This window comes from Tupaia chinensis, unplaced genomic scaffold (assembly GCF_000334495.1).
Source record: "Tupaia chinensis unplaced genomic scaffold, TupChi_1.0 Scaffold149424_1, whole genome shotgun sequence".
Lineage (NCBI taxonomy): Eukaryota > Metazoa > Chordata > Mammalia > Scandentia > Tupaiidae > Tupaia > Tupaia belangeri.
This window is the reverse complement of record NW_006209268.1, coordinates 2,037,511-2,057,578: the sequence shown is the minus strand read 5'-3', so window position 1 is coordinate 2,057,578 and position 20,068 is coordinate 2,037,511. Positions and strand designations below refer to the sequence as shown.

At 36.4% G+C, this 20,068-nt stretch overlaps 1 protein-coding gene across 2 annotated transcripts in view; it reads left to right on the top strand.

Annotated features, from left to right (window-relative positions):
* The window catches only part of CCDC171 (coiled-coil domain containing 171), a 351,100-nt gene that overhangs the window by 263,782 nt on the left and 67,250 nt on the right, over window positions 1-20,068 (top strand). The window lies entirely within an intron of this gene.

Here is a 20,068-nt window from a genome sequence, read left to right as displayed (position 1 = left end):
TTCCTTCAATTTTGGAAAATGGGAACAGTATGAAAGTATGTCTGGGCTAGCTTTTGGAATCCACTCAGTACCTCCTCCTCTGTTCTCTCGCTTCCTTTACTAGTTCAGTCAGCACAAGTGGCTGGGATGGTCTGGTATATGGGAGAAGCCCCACACAGGACGGTACTAGCATGTTCTCTGTGCTCCTTCACAAAGGGCTAGTGAGGTGACCTAGGAAACTATGCAGGATGACTGGCCGTTTGTTTTATCCCAGGTTCTTTTCAAGGTAGAAACACAGATATGGGGACATTTGCTCTGAAGAACATGTTCCTTTATATGTTGATCAGTAGAGCGGACTTAAAATACAAGACAAAGATAAAAAGCTTTGAAAGGAGTACTATGTAACTTTTAAAATGTTATGTGGTTTTAACATCCTGATTTAATTACTTTGGTTGTAATTTGCAGATTAATTGGAAACCATACACATGTCTTTGTTGGTAAAGGCTGCCTTCTAGCCTCTTTGAAATTAGTAGAACATCACACCACACGTTTATACGATGAACTGTTAAACAGTATAGCAGAATCCTTTTGCTTATTAGATTTGTATGTACTTGACTAAAGCATGACCCTATAAATGAAAGTATTTTTAGCAACAATTCCAAATAATGTAATTTTGTTATAACACAGGAATTTTTCATCATTCAGGTCCACAGTCCTACGTCTGAAATTCCAAACTCTAGAATGTTCAGAACACTGGATTACTTGGAGGCAATGGCTGCCCTGCTCTGATTTTGTGTCAGAATCTTAGGAGAACTAACACAAGGTTCTATATAGGCTCAGTTTATCTGCCCTATCCCTGCGTGATTTTTAAAATATTTTTCTGTAAAATGTTTTTATTTATGGTAATTTCTGGTTTATGTGTAATCATAATTTTCGTGGGTTACAGTATGGTTTTTAACAGCATGTGTACAGGATATAAACATTAATCATCTTCATAATGAAACATTAAGTTATATTTGCACATTTGATATTTTTTCTATTAGTTTTTTGGAAATATATACTAAATTGTCAATGACATTTATTTTACTCTGCAGTGTATACTGTTCCATAACATATTCCACTGTTTACAGGCATTCTTGTGCCTATTAATAATTTTCTCCTGACTTCCCCATCTCCTCCTTAAACTGTGTGTAGCTTCTGGTATCTACCATGACTCTATCTACTTCTATGCTATTGAGTCCTTTAGCTTCCTCTAAAGAGTGAGAACACTTGGTATATGTTAAGCAGGGATATACAACTTTTGGCTTTCATAGCCTGGCTTATTTCACTTAGCATTATATCTTTTTTTTTTTTTTTTTGGAGAGGTTTTCGCTATAGGGCGTGTGCACTCCCCACAGAGAGAGACATAGAGACAGAAAGTGAGAAATCACCCCTCAGGAGGAATGGTCACGCCACAGTCCCTTCTCCTCCATTCTCTTCTCGGGATCTTGGGCACGCATGCACATGTGCCCGGCGTGAGTTCTAAGCCATCGGGTCCGGGACGTGAACTGTGGTCGACTACGTGGGAGTCCAGCAACATAGCCATTACGCTAACTGCTGGTTCCCTAGCATTATATCTTCTAGGTTCATCTACGTTGCATCAAATGACAGGATAGATACCATTCTTTATGGCTGAATAGTATTCCATTTGTGTATATTTGTCACAGTAATTCATTGTTTGATTCCATGTCTTAGCTATTGTAGATAATGGGGCAATAAGCATGTGTGTGCAAATGTATCTCCAACAGTGATTTCCTGTCCTTTGGAAAGTTTTCGATTAGAGGATGCTACCTTAGATTCCTCTGAGAATGTTACTTAATATACAATATACTCCCAACATTTCCAAAATTTGAGGAAGTCTGAACTGCAAAAATATGTTTTTAAGGATTTCAGAAAAGGAGTTACGGGAAATGTGCTAGCATTATAAAGCAGGCTCCACACAAATGACATACTGTTGTTCCAATGAAATCTTTCCTTGTAGTAGAACATATTCAGCCTGTGAGATAGTAGGCTTACATAAAATTAAAAAAAAACCCTTTTTAAAAAGATATTTTTGCTATAGGGTGCATGCACTCACTGGGAAGACAGAGAGAGAGGGAGAGAAAATGAGAAATCACCCCCAATCCCCAGGAGGGATGGCCATGCTACAATACCTTCTCCTCCATTCTCCTCTTGAGATCTTGGGCTCACACACACATGTGCCCAGCATGAGTTTTAAGCTGCTGAGTCTGGGACTTGAGCCATGGTCTACTACGTGGGAGTCCAGCAACATAACCATTACATCATCTGCTGGTCCCAGTAAAATTTAATATTTACTATCTCTAGCTCTTGTTTTGCATCATAAAGTAATTATGTAGGTTAGTGTGTGTCACCTGAAAACTCAAAAGATTTCAATAGTTGTGTTACATGCAAATCGGATATGGCTCAATAGGCTTTATTTTGCTTGTGTCTAAAACCTGTTTGCAGACTTAAGACACATATTGGCTCCATGTGAGTAGAAATCACATGAGATATTCTTTTTGGGCTTCTCTCACTTACATCCTAAAAGCAGAATGGATGAAATGCCTTGTCCAATAATCTACTTATCTTTTCTTATCCATTATTATAATTTGTCCCTTACTACATAAGGGAATAAAGATTTTTGAAAAATCTGGAGAAGCTAGATTCTTCTGGTATTCAGACAATTACTCTAGATAAAGAAAGCAAGGTCTCTTGTAAGTCCAGTAGCTTGGTTGTTCATATCCCTTACTGTTAGTAATATCATTGGAGCTTCAGGAACCAGATTAGCCTTTGCTTCAAAGTTCTCTACTTATTATTGAAAGGAAATGGAAATATCACTTGATTGTATTTGGAGACCACATGAACCAAGAAACTGGCTTGAAATGAAGAACCAAAATGGTCCTCTCTCTTGGTCATGCACATTGGTTATATAAGCAAGTACATCAAATGTTATAGCTAACATCATTCAGTGATACACTGAGCACCTACTAAATGTAAGGCATTGTGCTATGCTCTGGGATACAAACATAATTCAAAAAATTTAGGAAGAATATGAAATTAATATGAATATTAAGAGTGGTATGAAGGTAAAAGGTATGCTTCCTGTAGGAGAGATATTTATAGGATAACCTCATCTGCAAAACAGAGGTTGAACTAGAGGACTGGTTCTTTTGACTCTGTGCTACTGAGAATAAATGATGGTCTCAGTAGGGTTTATGGCAACCTTATATTTATTACTTCATAATGTACAGAAAGTAAATTCATTGCTTTAATTGACTATCAGAAAGCACCTTAGAATCAATTTGTCCTTAAAATGGCTATGCATTCACTGTGCACAGTTCTTTGTATATCAATTATACCTCAACAGAGCTGTTTTAAAAAACCAAAATGGTAACAGTATTTTTTTTTCAGTGTGATATAGTTTAATATACTTCAATGAATTTTGATATAGAAAAGAAATTATAGGGTCCATTGAAGTAGATGATAACCCTGACTGAAGCATGCAGATTACTAAACTATCTTATGATAGATTTAAGTAAATTGTAAACAAGTACATCAAATTTTTATAATTTCAGCAAAATGTTTTTTAGCCTCTTTGTCTAAACTAATGTAAAGAAAGCAATTATGGATATCCTTTGCTAAGGTTCATAAATAAAGCTAACAGTTTGATGTGCAAAGAGGAACAATGAGGCAGTCCACACTGTTGTACGTGGGTGTATTTACTCTGTGTCAGTAGCTCAGATCAAGTGCATTTTCTGAAAAGTTGTTTGTTTTTAGATAATGGACTGAGCAGTTTTTCTTTGGTAGTGAACAACTAGCTCTCAGCTCTGCAACCTATTTGTTTCTATAACTTTGCTTTTTGCTCTGACACCTCCTCTTTAAGAAAATTTATTTACTGAGCCCCTAGAAGATCGAAATTAGGATGTGTCTTTGCTATACTATCAAAATTTGATCAGAGCCATTGGATTTCTGTAGGTTGAGTATGGAAAAGACACATGGGAGGTCCTGGTTATCACTATGTTCAGTCTACCAAAAATATAAATCAAAAAGAAAATATTAGGATATAAAGTACCCTTTACTAAACTCCAACTATTTTTATAAGGTGTTAAATAGGCACACTAAATGTAGTTGGCATTATTACTGAAATTGAAAGTCTCGAATTCTGAAATGAAGAACCATGCCGATATAATATGTTCTTAATTTAATCAAGCTGAACTAGTATGTATAGAATTCCTTCCCTATATCCAGCCAGTCCTGTGCTTAAGAGATGATTGGGTGAGATGACAGGTTAAATGAGCATTCAGGGAAGAGGAATTAAAGAACAACCTCAGTGTTGCTTTTTCTTGTACAAGAGGAGTAAAACAAGCACTGCTGTGGGAACTGTTAAGTGCCAACTTGTACCCTGTGAGCCTAATGATCAGGAAAGGGCCTCGATGTATTACTATCCTTGTTCGGCATCCTCCTTCCATTACTCCCCAACCCCCATTATTTATTTATTTTTAATAAGAAGAAGCATTTGGCTTTGGGAGGGCGATATCTATTAGTGTTGTACCTACTCAGTTTCAAGATGAAATTTAAAAAATATTATTTTCCCAGGACCAGCAGTTGGCATAATGGCTATGTCACTGGACTCCTATGTAGTTAACCGCGGTTCGAGTCCCAGACCCAGTAGCTTAAACTCATCCCAGGCGCTGTGCGTGTGTGCCCGAGAACCCAAGGGAAGAATGGAGGAGAAGGGATTGCGGTGTGGCCATCTCTCAGTATAGCTCTGTTTAAATGTCAAAATCATAGCATCTAACACTGATATGCAGAAATGTTCATAAGAACTTTTGATACCTAAGAGTACACTCCTTGGAGTTCACAATTTTCTTGACTATTCTCTGCCTTTTACCAAGTAACAGATATACCTGTGCAAAGTGATTTAGATTCCCCACACAGAAAAAGGGCATTCTCTGCCTAAACTAAATAAAGCATATGCAAATCTGAGCACAGTCTGTTTTCTATGGCAGCATGCATAATTTCTTCTCTTTACACAGACCTTGGAAAGTAGGAATTATTTTAGCAATATTATTATTATTTTTTGAGAAGTTTTTGCTATAGGGCACTTGCGCTCGCCAGAAAGACAGAGAGAGACAGAGAGACAGAAAGTGAAAAATTACCACCCACCTCCCCCCCGAGAGGATGGCCACACTGCAATCCCTTCTCCTCCAGTCTCCTCTCGGGATCTCGGGCACACATGCACATGTGGCCGGCATGAGTTTAAGCCACCGGGACTTGAACAGCGGTCAAGTATATGGGAGCCTGGTGACATAGCCAACTGCTGATCCCCCAAATGTAATTGTAAGAGGAATTTTTTTCACTCCCCAATTATTCTGAAAATTTATTTTCCATATTCTTGTAGGAAACCTACACATCATTTCTTTTCTATATGTCATTATTCCTTTGGTCTTTCTTTAGGGCAACATTTAATATAGGAGTAGTAGTCACCATCAACCTAGTAATAGCACTTAACTTTAAAGTTGGCTTTGATTCAGTTCTGGTTGGAAATAACATATCTGAAAGAGAGTTGGTCTTGTTTTTGGCATGTTTAAGTTGTATATGTAGTGGTTGAATGGAGGTCAGAAAAAAGTTTAGAGTCTACGGGAATCAGCAGTTAGCGTAATGGCTATGTCGCTGGACTCCCACGTAGTCGACCGCGGTTCGCATCCTGGACCCGGTGGCTTAGAACTCACGCTGGCGCGTGTGTGTGCGTGCCCAAGATCCCGAGAGGAGAGTGGAGGAGAAGGGATTGCGGCGTGACCATCCCCCCTAGGGGGTGATTTCTCGCTTTCTGTCTCCATGTCTCTCTCTGTCTGTCTGGCGAGCGCACGCACCCTATAGCAAAAACCTCTCCAAAAAAAAAAAAAGTTTAGAGTCTAAACAAGATACAAAGAAAACATCATTTAAGAAAAGTCTGCTGTAAAAGTATTCTGCAACTCTACTGAATATGGTTTCCCCTGAGACTCCTTATATCTGAAAAGGTACTATATTTACATCCTTCAAAGATGGTGCCTGTAAAAATTTTTGAGTGATGGGACAAGTCAAGTCCAGGGCCATTTCAAATGTGAAAAAGGGGAAAATGAATTTATATTCTCTTTTTCTTGTGTAAAATAACACCAACAAAAACAACTGAACTGCATGCAACACTGCATCAAGTCAGTTCACCAACGTGGCTTCGGTTGTGCTTGACTAAGGAGGTTGTACATTTGTAACAAATTTTTTTCTCTTCTAATAACCCAAAATACTTACTGTGCTTATTATTGTCATCATCACAACTAAAAAGCCTTTGAGTATCTGTGCACACACTGCACCGAGTATTTAGTTACACATGGTTTTACTTGTACTCTATACTAGGCCATGGTATACAGTCTTAAGTGGGCAGCAATGGCCCAGACAGGTCTATACAGGAGTAAAATTCTGGTACATATACACAAACCTTAGTACATGTAGGGTGGAAAGTGAACTTCCCAGGAATGAGAAAGCTTGTAATTAGAGATGGGCGGAAATCTTGGTTACCAAATGTCCTAATTTCTATATACCAGAAAGTTTTTTTTTTTTTTTTTAAGGCAGTTTTTCAAGTATAGCAAGATAGAAGCCTTCCTCAGTCTTATTATGTAAAATGGAAATGGAATATACCTTCTCTGAGTCTCATTGCATCTACACATAGGTCAACGCTGCATAGATCCCATTTAGAATAAGAATTTGTGTATATGATGAGCTAACTCATAGTGAACATAATCCTATATGTGCAGGATTTGCAATGTCACTACCAAGATATTTTACTGATCATACCAGATCCTTACGGTCAGGCTGTTGAGACGTGAACAACAGATTATTATTTTACACCTATAAGTCAGTCAAGCATACTGAAAGCTGCTTTCTAAGCTCTTTTCTTCAAAGTAATCTTTTATCATGTGGATAGTAGATGATTTACTATAATATCTAAGCTTAATTTTTTTCCTATAAAAAATTCTTCAAATTAATTTTTTTTTTAGAATCAAAAGATATTTTATGGGAAGTGTGGAAACTGTACATGTTTGGATAGAATATAGATTCATTAATTTGTTGCAAATGTTTATTGAATATGTCCTGCAAAATGAATTAAATTCCTAAAAAAAAAAACCATCTGAAGTTCTTTTATTTGAAATATTTATTTCCATTACATTAACAAAAATTGGTTGCTCAGAGTCAATGTAGTATAATAGTTATTAATGGGCTTGACATCTTTGAAAATCCTGATTTCATAGCAAAATTCAAAAGGTGTTTGCTTTGAGTCTTTTTTTCAGTCAATAGAACATAGATTCAATTGGTGTTATATGAATATCGCGATAGACTGAGTGTGCAACTGTATTAAATTTGGAAAGCCTAGATTAATTCTGTTCACCACACTAAGAAATCTTGTAGAATATACCAGCCCAAAACAAACAAAACCACTAACCAGTGTATACCAACCCAGAAAACTTGCAGCACACAGAGGGAGCGTGGGCTTTGGAACTGGACAGAACCTGGATTTGAATCCCAGTCTAATCAATGACCTTGGATAAACTATTTAGCACCTGTGAACCTTACTTTCATATTCTGCCAAACACAAATTAATATGAGCTTTTCAGGATTATTTTCAGAATTAGAAAACATATACAGAGTTCATAATGTGGAGTCTGGCACAAAGTAACTGTTAGTGTTAGAGCTGGGACCCAGGCTAGCTCTGCAGCACGGAAAACTATAGAATATGCTAGAATATGTTACAAAGATCTGGTAAAGCCTAGGCTTTCCCGACTCCTAACTCATTTGGTGATTTTTGGGGTAGAGTGTGGGGTTTACCTCCCTCCTCTACCTACTTTGGGTCAGTTGTAGATTTGATTTTGAGTGGAGAGCTGAGCCAAGTGTAAGTGCCCCTCACATTACATTAGCTTCTTCGAGGCTACAAGTTTTGCAAAAGTCCAAAATAGTTGGCATTGCTGTGCAGTCAGTGAGCACATATAGACAGGTGTCTGATACCCTCTCATGTAAAGTGATGAGTTACGCATTCGTCTGCTTTATTAAAATGTCTACATTTATGAGTCTTCAAGGTTATTGGTTGAAGACTGGTTAATCTAGCCCAGGCCTTTGTCAGCTGAACAGGTACCATTTAAAAAAAAATTAAGAGATTTTTTGCTATAGGCACATGCACTCACTGGAGAGGCAGAGAAAGACAGTGAAACAGAAAGGAGAAATCACCCCTCAACGGACATGGCCACACTGCAATCCCTTCTCTTCCATTCTCCTCTTGGGATTTTGGGCATGCATGTGCCAGGTGTGAGATTTAAGCTGCCAGGTTTGGGTCTTGAACCATGGTCGGCCATGTGGGAGTCCAGCATCTTAACCACTATGCAACCTGCTGGACTCCATTTAATATTAAAAAAAAAGTTTTATTTTTTTCTCATCTGTTTCTGAAATTTATACAGACATCTCTTTAAATTTGTGTATCTCTATTATATTTAGAAGAAACTGCCTTTTTAGTCAAATGTAAGAATGTTACATATACTTTTTTTTTTACCTTATTTTGAGATAGTTATAGATTCACAGGAAGTGGTAATACTAATACAGGGAGGTCCCCATTACCCTTTACCGAGTTTTCTCCAGTGTTTCATCTGACATAAATTTAGGGCAATAGCAAACCCAGGAAATTCTTTTTTAAGTTAGATTGAGAAATTTCATTTAATGACAGCTAAAAGACCATTTCCATTGGGTAAAATTATTTACATCTGTGGTAAACTTTATTCTGATGAAAAATTGCACTAGTGTTTTACCACCAGATGAAAAAAAATTGACATTATTTAAAAATTAATGTATATAAAGTAAAGAGAAAAACATGTATATATCAGGCTTTGTTTTGAATGAATCTTTTCCCTTGATCCTTACTGTGAAGATCTTGTGTTATAACTTTTTTTTTTTTTTTGTATTACTGTTTTTATTTTTTGGAGAGTTTTTGCTATAGGGTGCATGCACTTGCCAGACAGAGAGACAGAAGGTGAGAAATCACCCCCCCCCGGGGGGGATGGCCACCCCACAATCTCTTCCATTCTCTCTTCCATTCTCTTCTCCTCCATTCTCCTCTTGGGATCTTGGGCATGCACACACAAGCGCCTGGAGTGAGTTTAAGCCACTGGTTTCAGGACTTGAATCGCTGTCAACCACATGGGAGTCCAGCGACATAGCCATTACAGCAACTGCGGTCCCTTTGTGTTACAACTTTTAAAGGCATACAAATAAGAATGCTAATCTCTAGACTTAAAAGTAGGTGTGTAAGTACTTTTAATCAGTATTACTTGGAAAACAAAATAGCACAACCGCACAAAATAAACCAATATGCTATTTTCTTTACCTGTTAAAAATGTTAGGAGATAATTTACATTTTTAGAGTAAACTTTGAAATTATGGGAAAAATATTGACATAGGTACAATGTGTGTGCAGTACACACACATTTTGTCTCATTTGTACATTGTAGAGCCACCACCATGATCAAGATGCAGAACTATGACATCACCACAAAGATCTCCCTCAGCTAACCACTTTATAGACATACCACACCTTTCCCTGCCATCATCATCTGTAATCTTTGGCAACCACTAAATATTTTTCATCTCTGTAATTTTGTCATTTCAAGAGTGTTATATGTAAATACAATCATGCAGAATGTGACCTTCTGAGATTGGCCTTTTTTCATCAAGTATAATGCCCTTCAAATCCAGCCTAGATTTTTTGCTTATCAATGGTAAGTTTCTTTAAACTGGTGACTTGTATTCATTGTATAGATGTACCACAGTTTAGCCATTTATCCATTGAAAGATATTTTTGTTGTTTTCAGCTTTTGACTATTACATACAAAGCTGCCATGAACATTTGTATGCAGGTTTTATAAGGGCATACGTGTTCATTTTGCTGAGATAAATGTTCAGGATTGCAATGACTGGGCTATATGTAAGTTGTGTGTTTAGTTTTTTAAAGGAAGCTGCCAAATTATCTTCCAGAATGATTGCACCATTTTCCCTTCTCACCAGCAATGTATTTGGGGTCCATTTTTTTTTTTTTTTACTCCCTCACCAGCATTTGGTATCATATTTTTTCTGTTAACCATTCTGATAGATATACTAGTGATATCTCACTGTGGTTTTCATTTGCATTTTTCTAATAGTGATTTTGAAAATCTTTTTATTTGCTTATCTTACTTGCTACTTACATATTCTCTTTGGTAAAACGTGATGAAAAAATATATCTTGGTATCTTCTGCTCACTTTTCAAATGGATTATTTATCTTTTTAATATTGAGTTTTAAGATTTGTTTATATATTCTAGAAACTGTTTTTTTCTTTTTATCAGCTATGTGGTTTTCAAATATTTTCCACCTGTCTTGTATTAGTCTTTATAACAGGATTTTTTTTTTGCAGAGCACAAGTTTTAAATTTTGATGAAGTTCAATTTATTGATTTTTTTTCTTTCATGGACCATACTTTCAGTATCTTATCTAAGAATTCTTCACCAAGTCCTAGATCCCAGATATTTTTTCTTTTTTCTCTCTCTCTTTTTTAATTGTCAGAGGGCATATGTGCTTGCCAGTGAAGGAGAGAGAGAAGAGAGAAAGAGAAAATTCCCCTGTCGGGTATGGTCACTTCACATCCTTTTCCTCTATTACTCTTTCCTGTCAGGAATTTGGGCATGTCCACACACGTGTCTGAGTTATTGTTTTTGAGCTGCCAGGGCTGAGATTTGAACCACGTGGGATACAGCTCTTTTAACCACTGTGCCATGGGGCCAGCCCTCAAATGTTTTTAGTTATATTTTTTCTAAAAGTTTTATATTTTATGTTTTATATTTAAATACATGATAAATTTTGAGTTAATTTTTTTGTATAAGTATATAGTTTAGGTTGTAGTAATCAGAATTCTAAGATAGCCTCCAAGATTTTTCCTATCCACATTAAAAATCAATCTTATATCCTTGAGGACGGGCAATAATAGTGAATATGATGGATATATCTCCTGTGGCTAGGTTACTCAAGTAAATTATCCTGGTTTGGCCTGACTCAACCAATTGAGCCCTTTAAAGAAGGTGAAATACATGAGATGGTCTTCTATTGGCCTGAAAGGAAGCAAACCAGACATGTTGAAAGAGAAGCAGGGTGGGACCAGCGGTTAGCATCATGGCTTTGTCACTGGACTCCCATGTAGTCGACCATGGTTCGAGTCTCGGACCCGGTGGCTTAAACTCATGCCAGGTATGTGTGCATGCGTGCCCAAGATTCCGAGAGGAGAATGGAGGGGAAGAGATTACAGCATAGCCACCCCTTCTGGGGGGTGATTTCTTGCTTTCTGTCTCTCTGTCTCTCTCTGTCTCTCTGGCGAGCGCACATGCCCTATAGCAAAAACCTCCCCCCCCCCAAAAAAAAAGAAAGAGAAGGGGGCATTTGGCAAGTACTTGAGGGTGGCCAGTAGGAGCTGAGAATGACCCTGGCTGATAGCCAGCATGGAAATTTGTAGACTGTTATTCTACAACTGCAGTGCACTGAATTCTCCAACATTTTTTTTCTTAAGAGAGTTTTTTTTTTTTTTCTATAGAGTGCAAACGCTTGCCCGAGAGACAGAGAGAGACAAAGAGAAAGAAAGTGAGAAATAACTCCCTAGGGGGGATGGCCATTCTCCTCCATTCTCCTCTTGGGATTTTCAACACAAGTGCACATGTGCCCAGTGGGAGTTTTAAGCCACTGGATCTGAGGCTTGAATTGCAGTTGACTAGATAGGAGTCCAGCAAGGTAACCATTACACCATCAGCTGGTCCGAATTCTCAAACTTTTATGAGCTTGGAAGAGGACTCTGAGTCTTAGATCACAGCTCCAGTTGACACCTTGATTTTAGCGTAGTGAGACCCTGAGCAGAGGGCTGAGTTAACACGTGCTACTCTTGACCTATGGACACTAGGAAATAATAACTTTAGTTGTTTTAAACCCTTAAGTGTGTGCTAATTGTTATCCTGTAGATTATGGTATTCTAGAGTAGGGTATTTATTTAGTAGCATATGTAGATTTTCAAATTGAGTATGAAGAAAAGATGACTTAGGTGGGATGGATAAATCTTGAGAACATAGAGGATTTTTAGGGCAGTGAGAATATTCTATATAGTCCTATAATGGTGACTACATGTCATTAGACATTTGACAAGCCCATAGAACCAAGAATGAGCCCTACTGTAAACTCTGGACTTTGGGTGATAACAAGACATCATTGTAGGTTCGTTGACTGTACCAAATACACCACTCTTTTGGAGGATGTTGATAATTGAGGAGGCTTTGCATATGTGGGGTTAGGGGTATGTGGGAACTCTCTGCTCTAAAAATGGTCTACTTAAAGAAAGTGAATATAATATGCAATGAAAATCTATATATGGAAATTTTACATCTTTTCTCCCCCATTTTAACTCACTTTTGAGACAGTATGCACATCACCATGGATATGCAGGATAATGGATGTTGCTTTGCTATGGATTGTCACTGATGTCTTCACTTGGTCCATTTTTTGTTTGTTTGTTTGTTTTTAATTTGCCATAGGGAACATGTGTTTGCTGGAGAGGGAGAGAGGGAGAGAGAGAAAGAGAGACAGAGAGACAGAGTGAGAAATCATCCCCTGGGGGAAGGCCATACTATAATCCCTTCTCCATTTTCCTCTCAGGATTTAGGGCATGCACACACATGTGCCCAGCTAGGTCCAGACAAAACCATGCAGTAGGCCATGTGGGGTCCAGCTGCTTTAACCTCCATGCCATCTGCTGGCTGTATTTGGTCCATTTTTTTTACAGTAGGGTATGGTAAGGGGAGGGGAAAGGTTTTGCAATACAAAAGGACTGAGTGGCATCCTCATTAGTTTATTTAGTTTCTTTGTATTTCAGCATCAACTGTTATATACCCTGTGTATTAAGTGATTTAATTATTTAAATTATCTTACTTGCTTTAATTAAATTATCTTTCATTTATAATGAAATTTGTAATATATAGTTTATAATGAGATGAGAGGTAGCCTTTAAAATCTATGTATGGTTCAGTTTTTCTTGTGGTAGACTGCTTCAGAGTATACTTAAAATTGAGTGTGAATTATACCATTTTCTTTCACAATAAGAGAATGGTTATAAGTATGTAGAACTTTTCTGTGATGGCAAGTCGCTCTTCAGAAGTATTCTATCTAGAAAATATTTTTTAAAACCCTCAAATTTAAACACTTCATAGTAAAATGACAGTGGGGCCAGCAGGTGGCATAGTGGTTAAGGTGTTGGACTCCCATATGACTGATCATGGTTTGAGCCCTGGACCTAGTGGCTTCATACTCATGCTGGACACATGTGTGTGAGCCCAAAATCTTGAGAGGAGAATGGAGAAGGGATTGTGGTGTGGCCATCCCCTTCCTCACCTGAGGAGGGGGTTGATTTCTCACTTTCTCTCTGTCTTTCTGGCAAGCTCATGTGCCCTATAGCAAAAAAACTCAAACAAAAAAGAAAAACAAAACCAAAATAAAGTGACATTCATTGAAACAACAAAAATGTGTTCTGAAGGCATTTTACAGAGAAAGCATTATGAAATAGTTATTTGGAAATGTTTCCAGAATTACAGGCTTTTTTCTCAAAATGATGTAAATCTGTAAAATCTCATGTTCATACACATAAAAAGTTCTAAGGCATAATTTTCTAGCCAAAGAGTGTCTTTGGAAATCTTGTTAAAAATATGAAATATGAGCCAGGTGGTGGCACAACAGTGGTACAACTGGATCCACTTGAAAAATGTCCTGGGTTCACATCCCAGGATTTCCATGAGCATGCTAGGTATACACACGTGACCCTGTGATCTGGGCTGACATGGTGTGGAGCATGCTGTGCAGACCCTGTTGGGCTGTCTTAAAAAAGGTAATTGAAAAATATAAAAAATACTTGACATAAAATGCATTATCAAAGAATAACTGATTAATTCAAGGAAGTTGAATTTTTTCTAGCCCAAATTTCAGTTTAAACCCTTGTTTAATTGATAGATAGGGTTAACATGAGTGCTATGATTTAGTAAACACAACCAATGGTGAACTTCCACCATTTGCATCTCATCTATTTAATCAGATATCATTGGGGTGGTGGACATGGGAACTCAGAATTAGGCCTTCGAGGTTAACCAAGTTTTTTTTAAAAAATTACAAAGCAGATCTAATCATATTTCTTTCACTAAAATTCATTTAATAAGAACTTCTTGTTGAGAGTAAAAATTTTTAGGGCTATCAATAAAGCAAAGCTGACCCCTTCTTCTACATTCATAGCTATTTATGCTTAACTTGGAGTCCACCTATACGTGATCTCACCATTGTAGAAATGCTTTCCTGTTTTGATTCTGGTCCATTTTACTGTCTATTCCTTATTGGATCCCAAAATTATTCTTAGCTTATGGCATTGTTAGTACACACCCAATTACATATAGCAAAGCAAGGAGACTGGTTGGTATTCTGCCATCTTTATTTCCTCCACAACTTTGTACTGGAATCATGGTGAAGCAGGTATTTGTGGGTAGGTCAGAAACCAATCATCAAATTAAGAGTTCAATTCCAAATCTTAGACTAGAACTTGAGTCGGGTCACAGTGGCTGTTTGCAGACTATGAGTAACAGCTCCTTAAGGCTCACTCTCGGCTATATCCCTACATGTATAAAATATTTTAAGAATATTGGAATGAAATTAAGTCTACTAAATGGGCAACCTGAACAGAGTAATCTTTTGATAGTGAAGAAAATCATAAATTTTTCTCTAATTCCAAATGCCAACAAACACAATTTGATACTAAACCCTGCAACATGTTATCACTGTGAGATTTTCTTTCTTAAGAATGACATCCTAAGTAGTGTATTATCAATGAGAAGTTTTCTTAAGTAAGTAAACCATTCATTAGCCTGTAAATATTTTTGTGCTCAAAAGAACTTTAATTTATTAAATATGTATAGAATATCTTATATTTCAAATATTTAATATTATGTCCAATAATTCATACCTCTCAGAAATATTTAATTTTTCTTTATGAGTTAAAATAGTAATTTTCTTAATTTGATATCATTATCATTATTATAACTAAGATTTTCCTGAGTATTTACTATGTGCCAGATAATTTCAAGTCTTTATGTATTATTTCTCATTTAATTTCCACAAAACCTTTATGAGGTAGTAAATATTTCCCCCATTTTATGGGAATTTATTATATTTTACATACGAGTATATCTGGCATATCTATTTCATATGATGTATCACTTTACATATATATAAGTGAAATATAGTCACAATTGTAAAAGTTAAAATGAAATGTCAGAGGTTTTTGCTTTCTATTTATTTACTTAAAAAATGTAGATGGGGGCCAGGTGGACCCTTCTCGCTTCAGAACCTACAGCACCTCAGTGGGCAGGGCCCAGAATAAACCAGCTTCTTCCTCCTGTTCCTCCCCCCCACAAAAAAACGTAGGTGGGGGCTGGATGGTGGTAAAACATGATGCTCTGCAAGACTGACTCATGTAGGCAGGCTCTGGGTTCGCATCTAGAGACTTCCCGTGGAACACTGGGCATGTACTCGCCCATGATCTAGGGCAGGCTGGGACTGGAGGTGAATCGCAGCATTGACCCTCTGTTGGAGGTACCTCTCTCTCTCTCTCTCTCTCACTGAAGAAATAAACTTAAAATTGTAGATACATGATTCAGTATTTTGGTATGTATACCTTATCATTTTTTCCACTAATTTTTCTAATCTGGTCCCCAATGATACCATTTTCCTTGACATTAATTTTTGTTTTTTAAAGGTAGATTTTTGCTATAGTTTGCATACACTCGCTGGAGAGACAGAAAGTGAAAATCACCCCTCCAGAAGGGATGGACACACCACAATCCCCTATCCTCCATCCTCCTCTTGGGATCTTAGGCATACACACACACATGTGCCTGGTGTGAGTTTTAAGTCTCCACCGCTGGGACTTGAACTGCAGTTAACTATGTGGAATCCGGTGACGTAACCACTACACCATTTGCTGGTCCACCCAACAGTCATTATTAAAGTCAGTCTAAACTACACAATAATATGTATGTTAACAACAAATTATATAAACACTATTTTAGTCCTCAGGTGACATTCACCTATTTCTATCTCAAATTTTTTGTATCCTAAATCACACTTTTCCTTAAAATGTGTAGATGTAGAATATCGATGTTTGGATTTTTTTCAGTGTTCATTGTCAGTTATAAATACTACAGGTTATCTATAAAACAAAGCTTCTTCTTGTCTAGAAACTATCTTTTGCTCTGTTTATCATATAGGTAGGTGAGCCTCTTAAATATAGATCTCACTTCATGATATGCTTAAAATCCCTGGAGCCAAAGATGACAGGGGATAAGTTCTCAAGTTCTGGGCATATTGAGCACAATATCATGTTGTTCTTTCACTGTTTTCTAATGTAAAATGATGCAATATTTTATTATAGGAAAAGGGCATGTTGTGAATGTCAGGCGTTAGGCTCCTAGACTGATTCCTTCTTCCTCCCATCCTCTCAGTTGATTCAAAGTGCTATTTCCATTTCTTCTACCAACTTGGCACCTTTCTATTATACTAGAGAGTTGAGTTTTTCACTGACATCCTTTATTACAGAGTTTGAGTACTTTTTTAAATGAAAGAAATGAATACTCTTTATTCTTCAAAACATCTGTAGCTTCTTTAAATAACTGCCATTTCAGTGACACTCCTTCATACCTTCCAGTTTTGAAGGTTTGCTAATTTATTTATTCAATTTATTTTTAAAATAATTTTAAATTTAATTATCATTATTATTATTATTAAATTTGTTATAGGGTATGTGATCTCACCAGAGAGTGAGAGAGGGAAAGTGAGAAAGCAAGCTGCTGGGTCCAAGACTTGAACTACAGTCTGCCATATGGGAGTCCAGCACCTTAACCACCAAGTCATCTGCCAGCACCTTTATTTTATTTTTTTAAATTTGGTAAAGGGTGTATGAGTTTGCTAGAGAGAGCTATGGAAAGACAGACACACAGAAAGTGAAAAAGCACCTCTTCCCCCATGGAGAATGGTCACACTATAATCTCTTCTCCATTTCTCCCTGTTTTAGGGGTTTAGGGCATGTACACACATGTGCCCAGCAAGTTTTTTCTTTCTTTCTTTTTAGAATTATTTATTTAATGTTATTTATTATTATTTTTAATTTTCTATAGAGCATGTAAGCTCACCAGAAAGAGACACACAGAGAGAAATACAGAGAAAGCACGCTGCCTGATCTGGCATTCTAATCATGGTCGGCCATGTAGTTCAGTGCCTTAACTGCCATGAGAGCCACCAGGTCTGCGACTCAGATTGCTTGTTTGGCCATAAGGGATCCAACTGCTTTGAGTGCTGTGCCACCAGCTGGCACCTGAAGGTTTTTACTCTAGAAGAATATAGTATCTCATACATATCAGTATGTGAAACATGCTTTTTGTATTGATTACTATACTTGCTGCTCTGAAAAAAAAAATCTTATACAGTTAAGAGTTACACAAAATTGCTTTTGTCTCTCAAATACTGCTTTAAGAGATTTTTAAATGTTTAAGATTCTAAATCCTAAGCAGCAAATTAGGTTATTATTATATTCTCTTTAGTATTATAAGGAAGTAATTTGTGGTTTCTATTAAAACTGCACTGAATGTTAGAATTAGGGATTAAAAGTAGTAGATTTAGAAAGGACCCAAGTAATTATGACTTTTGTTCTATCTACTATATAAGACTACTGACACTACTTCTCAAAATTTTTTTATTTCTTAAAAAGTTTGAAAAAAATTATAATTTACATTATTTCTTTTAAAATGTCATGTACATAAGAATTCACAAAACATGTTTCTCTAATTATTGGAAATACAATTACTTTTAAAACATTTAACATTTTTATCCTAAAATATTAAGGGCCAATTCTTTTGTGATTTAGAGTGACATAATTTTTCCAGAGCCTATTACTGATAGAAGAATATTTCCTTTTTTTTCATTAAATTAGCATGTATACATGTTTTCAACCTTTTATACATTCTAGGTCCTTATACAACAGAGCATATATGTAAGAGCCACATATCAATCATGGATTACCTCATTAAGGTTTTTGTGGAGAATTTAAAAATAAAATAATAGTAATACTCCAGTGAAATTCAGTAGTTTGCCATTTTTAGAGAGCGATCTTAGATGCAGTGTGGTGAAAGGATTAAGAGAGCAACTTCACATTAGATACTTGGGTTTGATTCACCACCATATAATTGTGATTTCAGACAAATGATTTAATCCCTCCAAGACCCTGGATTTTATTCTGAAAAATCAGGTTGTAAATAATACCTATTTCATAAGGTTACTATAAAGCTAAATGAAATCAAGTTTGCAATATATAAAACAGTTCCTGGACTGCAGTAAATACCTAATAAAGATTAGCCGTTTTAATTATCTGAATTTTACAGCAGTTTTGAAAGCAAGCAAGAAAATTACTCTTCTTCCCATTTTATAGAGGGAGATCATAGAGGCTTAGAGAGATTCTGTGGCATTCTCCAACAATGCATAGCTGCCTATGTGACAGAGTGAGGGCCAGAAAAAAAACAGGAATTATGATTCCTGGTCCTCTCTCTCCATGGAGAAGATAAATGAACTTACAAAAATATAGAGAAACTTGGCAGAGGAAAAACCAGATATGATTTAGTAGTTTCTGATTTTTATGTAGTTTTGAGACCCAGGACAATATTTTGTGTCAGTATTAAGCTATAAACTTACCTTGAAATAACTCAAAGTGTGGTAGGTTAGGGCATGTAAGGTGTTCCCAAAGATGAGACCGTACATGCTTGTTTAGTGTTGGGTATACAATTCACGTTTGTGTACTCAATGCTTTCATGCCTCTAGCTGTGCTTCTACTTCTTTTTCAACTTGAACAAATTGTGGTTAATAATTTACTCACTAGATTGAGTGTTGATATTATACTTTCCCAAATATCTTCATTCTTTCTTATAAACTATTTTATGCCAATATATGGCTTCAATTTGCGTTTTTTTTTTTAATTGTCCTTTTCTAATTCATTCAGTTGATCTTTGAAATAGTCATTAATTCAGTCAGTCATTCAAGCCAGTGCTATGGGCCACTAGTATCCTTGAAGATGCTTTATTTTCAAATTCATTCATTTAATCTCCAAAACAGTCATTGATTCAACCAGTCCTTCAAACCAGAACTATGAGCCACTAGCGTCCTTGAAGATATGGGGATGTACAGGCACAGAATATGGTCCTAAGGAGCTCCGCAATCTAAAGAAAATTAACATGTAAACGAATCAATTTCTGCTAATGCATTAAATGTAATAAATGAGAGACCCACAGAAAATCAGGATAGACGTTAACACTGCCTTTTTTTTTGGAAAGAGGTGGTGTCTGACTGAACTGGATTTTTGAGGACAAATAGAAATTTATTAGGCAAAAAGCTCAGAATTTTCTTACTCTTACCTAAGAGTAACTAACCTGCTTCTCAGACATTGCCCACATTGTTTCTGACTCTTCGTTTACTAAATTATTTTTCACTTGCAGTCAGAATTGCTCAAACATCTCAGAACTGTCCCAATTCAAACCATTTGGATCGAATGTAATTTTCAAATTTTCAGGCTCTCTACCATTGTATTATGTTATTGCTATGGTAGGAACAATTTTTTATTGTAAATATCATTATTTTTGAAAGTATCTTTAAAATGTTTGATTTTGTATTGCCTTATTCAAAGTTTTTTGAAAGATTTTTAAAAACCCATAATAGAATTTCTGTATTTAAAATTTGCTAGATTGTGTTAAGAGAAAAAGACTATAAGGTATGAATAAACTTAGATGTGGAGGCCCAAAAATTCCCCATATATTGTACTATTAAAAATGATGATAAGTTACCTGCACTTGCTGGTGTGACTTGTTTTATAGTACAATATATTGTGAGGGCAT